We start from the raw sequence: 8,800 nt of genomic DNA, 5'->3' as shown, positions 1-8,800 counted from the left end.
TTGAATTTGGTATTTTTCCCGTATGAAAAATCGATATAGGCATATTCATTGGGTACACTGTTGACGGCGCCAGTGGTTGTGTGGTTAGCGTAACAGCCTCACAATCCGATCGGCCTGGGTTCAATCCCAGCTGGCGTCGTTGGGATTTTCTAAGGCGAAAAATCTCTGGTTACGTCTTCCCTCGGAACGGAAGTAAAAGAAGTTGGCCCGGGTCATGAGTTGTTGAGTCTGATAGGTAGGAACAGGTGGAGTCGCCTCCCTGATGTCGGTGATTGGCACTGAAGTGGCGGAACTAGGCCGACGAAAAATAAGCGAAGATTAAAAAAAATATTCATTGGGTACTCTAAAAAATACGTTTTACCTTGTATTCCGAAAAAAAACGAGAAGTCCCAGAGAGTCGATTTTTGACGGAAAATTGTTTTCGAGATGGCAGTAGATCACGACATTTCATGTAACAAAAAAAAAAAACTCTGAGAAACAGAGTGCGAAGTCGAAAATTTTAAGTGTTTTTTGGCATGCTTCAACTTCGTGAAAAATCAACACATACAGTACATCATTTTAAAGCCCCAACTTTCAGGTATTAGGATATTTTACGTACATGAGCAAGAACTGCAATACTTGCAAAATAACGGATAATTTTCTCAAACACTATATAAAAACCTGGTTTTGGCTCTTTTTCGAAATCGATGTCAAAAATATAAAAAAAAATTTCGTTGAAGCAATATATTAACTTTGTATAGAATTCATTAGAGTTTCAAAACTGCTTACAATTAGCGGTGCTATCATTACTTGAATTATTGAATTATTCATCATCAAAGACGAATAGTGTAATTTTTCATTCAAACAGAAATATCCCGTATGGAAAGGTCCTACAGGAACGTTTCAAGAACCAAATGAAAGTTGTTTGAACCAGATTGGACGACGGGAATTAGGTCAATGAGCCTGCAGGGAACTTGTTCGGTTGATGATCTTAGCCGTGATTTATGACAGCATTCAGTATTATTGACCGCACCGCTAATCTACCTGCGAAGGCTTTGTTTTAATTTCGAAATCTTCCAATATTCCAACAACCAACTCATTATCTTCCAGGCGGCCTATCCATCGACCAGCACAAGCTTGTCTAGCGAAGGATCCCACGAAGTAGAAAGGGACTGGGGCGATCGAGAGGACCACTTCCATCAAGTACCGGATTTGATTTCCGTGTCATGTTAAATGAATGCGGGTCATAAATTATCCAAGGAACCGAGCGCGTGCTTTCTATCGCTCACTTCTCCGCTCTCTGATTTCATGGTGATAGATGACAGAAGGGGCGATAAGTGCGTGAGCGTTTACTGTTTGACTGAATTTCGGGTTACGCTTAGCCATGGGGGATGACGATGATGGAAGGGGTGGTGGAACATTCCAACCGAGTAAGACGGCCTACCCAAGTGGCGGGATGTAAAAGTATGGTGTTTGCATCCACTTCGAGCGGATGGTTGCTGCCGACGGAATGAGGGCTTTTAATAGTCCAGTATTTTAATGCCCACTACAGTTGCATGAGTGTGGAGGGATTTTCTTCTTGTTTTGGCTGTTGTCCTCCCCCACCGTCGGGCTAGTGTTTGTATGGGCGCTATTTTGCTTTTGAATAGCGTGTTAATTGACCATCAGATTTCGGTGAAATTCAGTCGTCTGGCCTACCAGCTGGCTGTATGGTGGAATGCTGAAAATGAAATTAAGAAGCAATGGGAAATACAGCCGGAAGGAATCGTAACGAGGCTGATTAGACTGGTTGTGGGCAATCGTCAATGTCGCATTCATTTTGTGAATTAATTTAATTTCCGACGTCGAACAAGGTAATTTGTTCTGTCAAGATTAGGTGATAAATTTCTTCTTTAGTTATGTGTTTATGAGGCGACGTTTGGAATTATTGCTTCACTAAACGGTTGTGGTATATTTATAACAACGAACGAACGAATAAATACAGTAATCAAGTGTCGAAAAGGTAATTGGCGTCACCTGAATGAATAGCGAATCTGAATCTGTTCAACTATTTGGCCTGTAGACAGATTATCGTGCTGTTAGAAGACATGATACTTAGACGAAGCAAGTTTATACCCTACGAAACTCATAAGAAATTAGAGAGATCAGCTCGGGGCGAGATCGCTTATCGGGGATGATAGCCGATTATGATGAGTTTAAACCTTTCATTTGGATTTGGATCTCATTGGGAACTTCTCAGGGCGAATTAATTATTACGTCCCACCACAAGCAATGTATCAAACAAAGATTATCGACGAGGCAATAGCTATTTATAATTGAATTTTAGAATGCACTGAGATAAGACGGCTTCTCATGCTATTCATCCAAATTAAATAAACGAAAGAAAAAAAATTGGTATAAAAATATAAATATAATCCGTTTATGAAAACTCCACTTATACTGACCTAACATCTATTATTACGTAATTACCCAACGAAGTTTAGTTTTCACATAAAATTATCTGTAAAAAAAAAGTCGAATATAATGACTTCTTTATATACACAAGTACACTCAGCCATTTAATGTCGAACCGTGGTAAATTTGTTCTTTATCGCAAAATATTGGACCCCCTTTTTTTATTTTAGGCTGGTCCAAAAAACTCATTTTTTCGCCTTTTTCCCAAAAAATTACTCTTTCGAAAATTTATAACTTTTGAACTACTAAACCGATTCAGATGATCGATATATCGAATTAAAGCCAGTTACTCAGTCTTAGTCTTGCCCCCTAAAATTTGAGTTTTGTTTTCTTAATTATTGATTGTATTTGTTTTCTGTTGTTTCCCTGGCCTTGAACTAGAGGGCGCCATATTTTTTATATTTTTTTTTCTCGAAACCTGAGGATTCTTTACATAGTATATCAAAAAATCAGAGATGTGATTTTTTCGTTCTTATGTTATGAATTTTCAAAGTTAACCGACGGTTAAAAAAATCAAAATTTTTCCTCTTTTTCAAAAAAAAACTTTTTTGAAAAAAACATAACTTTTGAACAACTAGACCGATTTAGATGGTCGATATAGAAAATTGTAGCTAAATTGGAGTTTTTTTTAACAGAGAAGACTTGCTCATTGTCTTCAATTTTATATGTCGACTAGCTGACCCGGCAAAATTCGTCCCGCCCAAAATTTATTTTTCGTTATCAAATCCACATTTTCTTACTAAGCGCACGTTCATGGGTCCAATCGCAGAACTGTTCATTGATTGATCTTCTAATCTACCCTTTGGAATTATTTTTTACTATAAACATTCAGCACTTCTACCAAAACTAACTAACATCAGATTTTTTTCAGACGCAATTCTCTTGTACGATTTTTCATCCAATTGCAAATAATATGTTTCTCCGTTACATGGAATAAATGTTTCATACAGAAAATATCATAGAATGAAGGCAGTCCTAAATCGGACAATTCCTTCCTCGAGTTTTGCTCTTATCAAGACATTCGGCGATTCATTGTTATTTATATAGATAGAAGACGATATAGGAGTGCGTTTTATCACATTACAATCCATTTCCACTTTTGAACGAAGATCAATTTCGTTATCGCAAAAATCAAATGGACTAACAACGCTTGTCAATATGTAATTGTAGAACACATGCGAATTGAATTTTTCGATTTTCCCATTTTCCTTCAAAGTTTTCCGAAAATTCTCAATTGTCATGTTTGGTTGGAATATGATTGGTTGAAAAATGTGCATTATTTTTATGGAACCCCCTCTACTTTCCAGAGGAGAAAGGGGTGTCATACCATCATAGAAACATTTATCGTACCCAAAAACCCTCACATCCCAAGTTTGGCTCCATTTGCTTGATTAGTTCACGAGTTATGCAAAAATTTGTATTTCATTTCTATGGCAGCCCCCCTAAGAAAGATGGGAGGTGTGTTGAACCACCTTAGAAATGTTTCTTGCCCCCTAAAACCTCCACATGAAACAATTGGTTTTATTTGCTTGATTAATTATCGAGTAATGCAGAAATGTGTGTTTCATTTGTATCGCAACCCGCAACTACCATATATTAGGCTGTCAAAAAAGGTATTTTTTTGAATTTTCATTTGTTCATAAAATTAGTTACAATTATCTGTTTTTTTAAGTCAAATATGCGCCGTTTTGTTCGATGACTTGTTCCCAACGAGATGCCAACTTCATAATACCCCTGTTATAGAAGCTCGCTTCCTTATTGGCAAAAAACTCGGATAGCCAATTTTCACAGGCCTCTTTTGTGGCTAACTTCTGACTACCTAGCTCGTTCGCCTTGGACAAAAACATGTGGTAGTCACTTGGTGCAAGGTCCGGACTATACGGCGGATGCAAAAGAACCTCCCATCCGAGCTCCCGGAGCTTCTGGCGCATCACCAAAGAAGTGTGTGGCCTGGCGTTGTCCTGATGGAAGACAATGCGGCCTCTGTTTATCAAAGATGACCTCTTCTTCATGAGTGCTACCTTCAAGCGGTCCAGTTGTTGGCAGTACAGGTCCGAATTGAGCGTTTGGCCATAGGGAGGCAGCTCATAATAGATTATTCCATGACAATCCCACCAAACACACAGCAGAACCTTCCTGGCCGTTAATGAGGGCTTGGCCACCGTCTGAGCCGCTTCAGCGGGCTTCGACCACGACCGTTTGCGCTTCACGTTGTCGTAAGTGACCCACTTTTCATCGCCAGTCACCATCCGCTTCAGAAACGGGTCGATTTTGTTGCGATTCAGCAGCGATTCACTTGCGTCGATACGGTCAAAGATGTTTTTTTGCGTCAACGTGTGTGGCACCCATACATCGAGCTTCTTTGTGAATCCAAGCTTCTTCAAATGGTTAATAACGGTTTGATGACTTATCCCCAGCTCTTGGCCGATGCTACGGCTGCTAGAATGCCGGTCTTTCTCGGCTAATTCAGCGATTTTGTCGCAATTTTTGACGACAGGCCTTCCGGAGCGTGGCGCATCATCGACGACCTCTACACCAGAACGAAAACGTTGAAACCATCGTTTTGCGGTGGAAATGGAAACTGTATCGGGTCCATAAACTGCACAAATTTTATTGGCAGCTTGAGATGCATTTTTGCCTTTGTCATAGTAGTACTGTAAAACATGTCGGATTTTCTCTTTATTTTGCTCCATATTTGCTACACTATAACTCACGAACGACTTAACTAAACAAAACACTGTCAAGGACTATATTATAGCGCGCAAAAATACCTTTCCAACAAGCTATAGTATGACTCGATACAATGAATACAACTAGAACTACGCGCTTACAACGACACCTCGCGGAAATACCGCAGGACTTTTTTAACAGCCTAATATTTGCAATTCTGATTTTCTCAGGCTCCTTGGTTTAGAAGTCCGTGTTAACCCCTACACGTATGATTTACTTTCAAAAGACCGGACCGAATGCAAACGCTTCGACTTCTATGAGACCAGGGTATGATCTTGCTATTTTGTGTCATTGTAAAGAAACAACGCTTCAATTCATATTCTAGTGAACTTGTATTGGTAGTTATCATACACTGCATCATATGTGTGTGTGCAAGCGTTTAGCGTAAACAAATGTTTTTGAATTTTTCAAATGTCAAGTTTCTATGAGACCAGTTGCGTTTTCCGTTGCTTTGAGTTAGTTTGATTAATAAATCTGGAAAACGGCGAAAGGAAAAGTTTTCACGGATAGAGAAATAGGACAAAGAGATGCATTTCACCAAGAAAATGTTGGAATTAGAGAAATTGCTCGTCGGATTGGACGATCCCATCAAGTAGTTCTCAACTATTTGACGAATCCTCAAGGATACGGTAAAACGAAGAGAGTTCCACGTAAATCGAAGCTCTATGACCGGGATAAGCAGAAAATAGTTAGAACAGCTTCAAATACTTCAAAATCGCTTATGAAAATAAAGCAACCTTTAAATTTCAATGTTTCACGGGACACAATTCGTCAAATTTTGGTAAAAAGCCCTTACATAAAGAGGGCGCAAAAGGTTAAAGCTCCTAATCTTACACCATCTCACATCGAAAGACGTCTGAGTTTTGCCAAAGCTCACATGGATCAACGGTGGGACATGATATGTCATGACAAAGAACGTTTTCAAAAGAGTACATTTTGCTATATACCATAACGAAAAGTTCTTCAATTATTTTTTTACTTTTAACTTTGCTAGGTTATCCTCGGTGACGAAAAAAAGGTTCATTGATAGTTTCTGATAGTTTCAATGGGTACTGGCGTGATTTACGGAAGGAGGAACAGTATTTTTCAACCAGGAATTTTGGTGGAGGCTCGTGCATGGTTTTGGCGGGATTCTGTGATACCGGAATACTCAAGATAGCTTTCACATCCTTCAAAATTAATAACACGGATTACATACATGTTCTGGAATCCTCTCTCCTACCGTTTTATCGTCGCAAAAAAATCACATTCCAACAAGACAATGCCGTTACTCACACCAGCGAGGAAACTAAGCAATGAATTAAGGACCAAAAGCTTGATTTTTTGGAATGGCCGGCTCGCTCTCCAGATCTAAATGTTGAAGGAAGGAATGAAGGATGTTGAAATAAAGAGACTTTAAACTCTGGAGAGTTCATTCGTCTCTCCTGCTGAAAATCTTTGGGGAATCATGGTACGCAGAATTTACGCTGAGGGAAAGCAGTACACCACGGTTGATGAACTCAAGGCCGCAACTTCGAAGGCATGGAAAAATATCGAAAAATCCGTTCTGCAGAACTAAAAATAATAGTATGCGAACACGAATTTTCCAGGTTATTAACCGAAATGTAAATCTGCTGATTGCTTTGTATTTTTCTTTGATAATGCTTATGAATTTGGAAGTGGTATTATAGAAACTGGACAACTGAAATAATCATATTTAATCCCAATAAATGAACAAACGACTCTTTTGAACGAAATTGATGTTAATTATACTTCATTCTAAGCATTCAACAATGCATGGAAGTATCTTGTTGAAATACTAACAGTTGGTGCAACAACGATAAATATTCGAGGTGGTCTTATAGAAGTTGGACAGAGTGTACCCTACTGAGCATCTTAGCGCCTTATGATATGCAAGCACATCACGAGAGAGACTCGATGTTGTACGTGAAACGGTTAAGAAAATACATTTTAGTCGGCATATTGCGGAACAAAAGTACCCCGGTATGCAATTTGCAATCCCGAGCACCTTAGTTTTGAAGTCTGTTTTGAGGTAACCGTATTTCGCTGTTACTCTGGTTGCACCTTTTTACCGGTTCAATTTGAGGAGCTCAAATCGGGCCAATCAGTACGTGGGACTTAGAGGATTCAGATAATGTTTTAAATCTCATAACCAGGGTTGACACATTTAATTCTAAAAAAAATCTGCATATATGTGTTTTTTGCGAAAAAATCTGTATCAATACACCCAGGTTTTTTTACGCGGATTTTCCAATTAACGCGTTTTTTTTACGCGGATTTTCCAATCAACGCGGTTTTTTATGCGGATTTTCCAATTAACGTGGTTTTTTTTACGCGGATTTTCGAATTAACGCGGTTTTTACCCGGATTTTCAAATACGCGGTTTTTTTACGCGGATTTTCCAATTAACGCGGTTTTTTTACGAGATACGTATCCCCCGCGTAAAGAAAAACCTGGGTGTAATGGGTGTTTTCTCATAAGCCTCTGAATTAAATGATGTTCATTGATGGTTTTTTGAACTTTGCCTTCAAAATTTCCGTCAATTTCATCGTTGACGCTCCGATACATAATTATTCGCTTTCACAAAAATCGATTTTTGGACTTTGTTTTGTTGACATTGTTAAGCCGAAATATTCGCTCAATACACACTGATGAATATGGAATTATCAAAAAGTGTCTTACAAACGACCATAGCAATAAATACAGACATTTCCCATCGCGCCTTCTGACATCCAACAGCTGGGACCAAGTTATATCTAAGTAACTTAAGTAGCCTGAATTCGTTATCGTTAAGCCTTGTCTATTACCTGCTTCAACGAATTGAGGAAATTGGCGCATCAAATCGTTATGGTTTGGCAGCTTAACGAAAGCTTGAGGCAGTTTTTATAATCGGATCGCTGAAATCAAATCGCTTGGAAGTCTGTTTCACGAGTTCAACATAGAAATCCCAACAGATCGATTTGAAGGTCAACTTGCTACCTCAATTCTTCTTCTTCAGAAAGAATCAGGATAACATTTTTCATCAACTTTATTTTTCAAGGTATCTCCATGGCTCAACGAAAAAACACAAAGTTTCTTGGTAAGGTAGATAGAAAAAATGCACTGTAGTAATTTTAATATTTAAAAAAACTGTAAATTTTGTATATGCAAATTTTGTATCTGAAATATGCAAAAAATCTATAAAATTCAGGATATTCTGTATATGTGGCAACCCTGCAAGTGTTCATCTTTCCCTACAAGTGTCCGTCCTTCCCGTCTCTTTCTTATTTGTTTTTTCAAAAATGCCGGGCAAATTATTTTGCAAAATTTCTGCCTCAACAACGATTTTTATTATAAAAAGAGACTTAGACTATCGATTCGTGGTTAGATAGCTATACATTTTTTTTTGTAAAATTCACGGAAGAAAAATACTTTCGCTTAAGGTGAAAACATGTGGACTATTGCACAAACAGGTTAGTTGTATCCATACAAAGTACGATGAAATCCCGGCTGCATTAGGGGATGATATCTCAGCATAATACCCGAGGCCCTTAAGTCCAAAAGTGATAGGAGATAAGAGCAATCGACATCGCCATTGAGGAGTTTAACTACAAACGATGCTTGTTGAATCTTTCGTCTCCGATCAAGTGTTTCAAGT

This window comes from Toxorhynchites rutilus, chromosome 1, assembly GCF_029784135.1.
Source record: "Toxorhynchites rutilus septentrionalis strain SRP chromosome 1, ASM2978413v1, whole genome shotgun sequence".
NCBI classification, from domain to species: domain Eukaryota; kingdom Metazoa; phylum Arthropoda; class Insecta; order Diptera; family Culicidae; genus Toxorhynchites; species Toxorhynchites rutilus.
The sequence above is the reverse complement of the archived record's forward strand: the minus strand, read 5'-3'. Positions refer to the sequence as shown.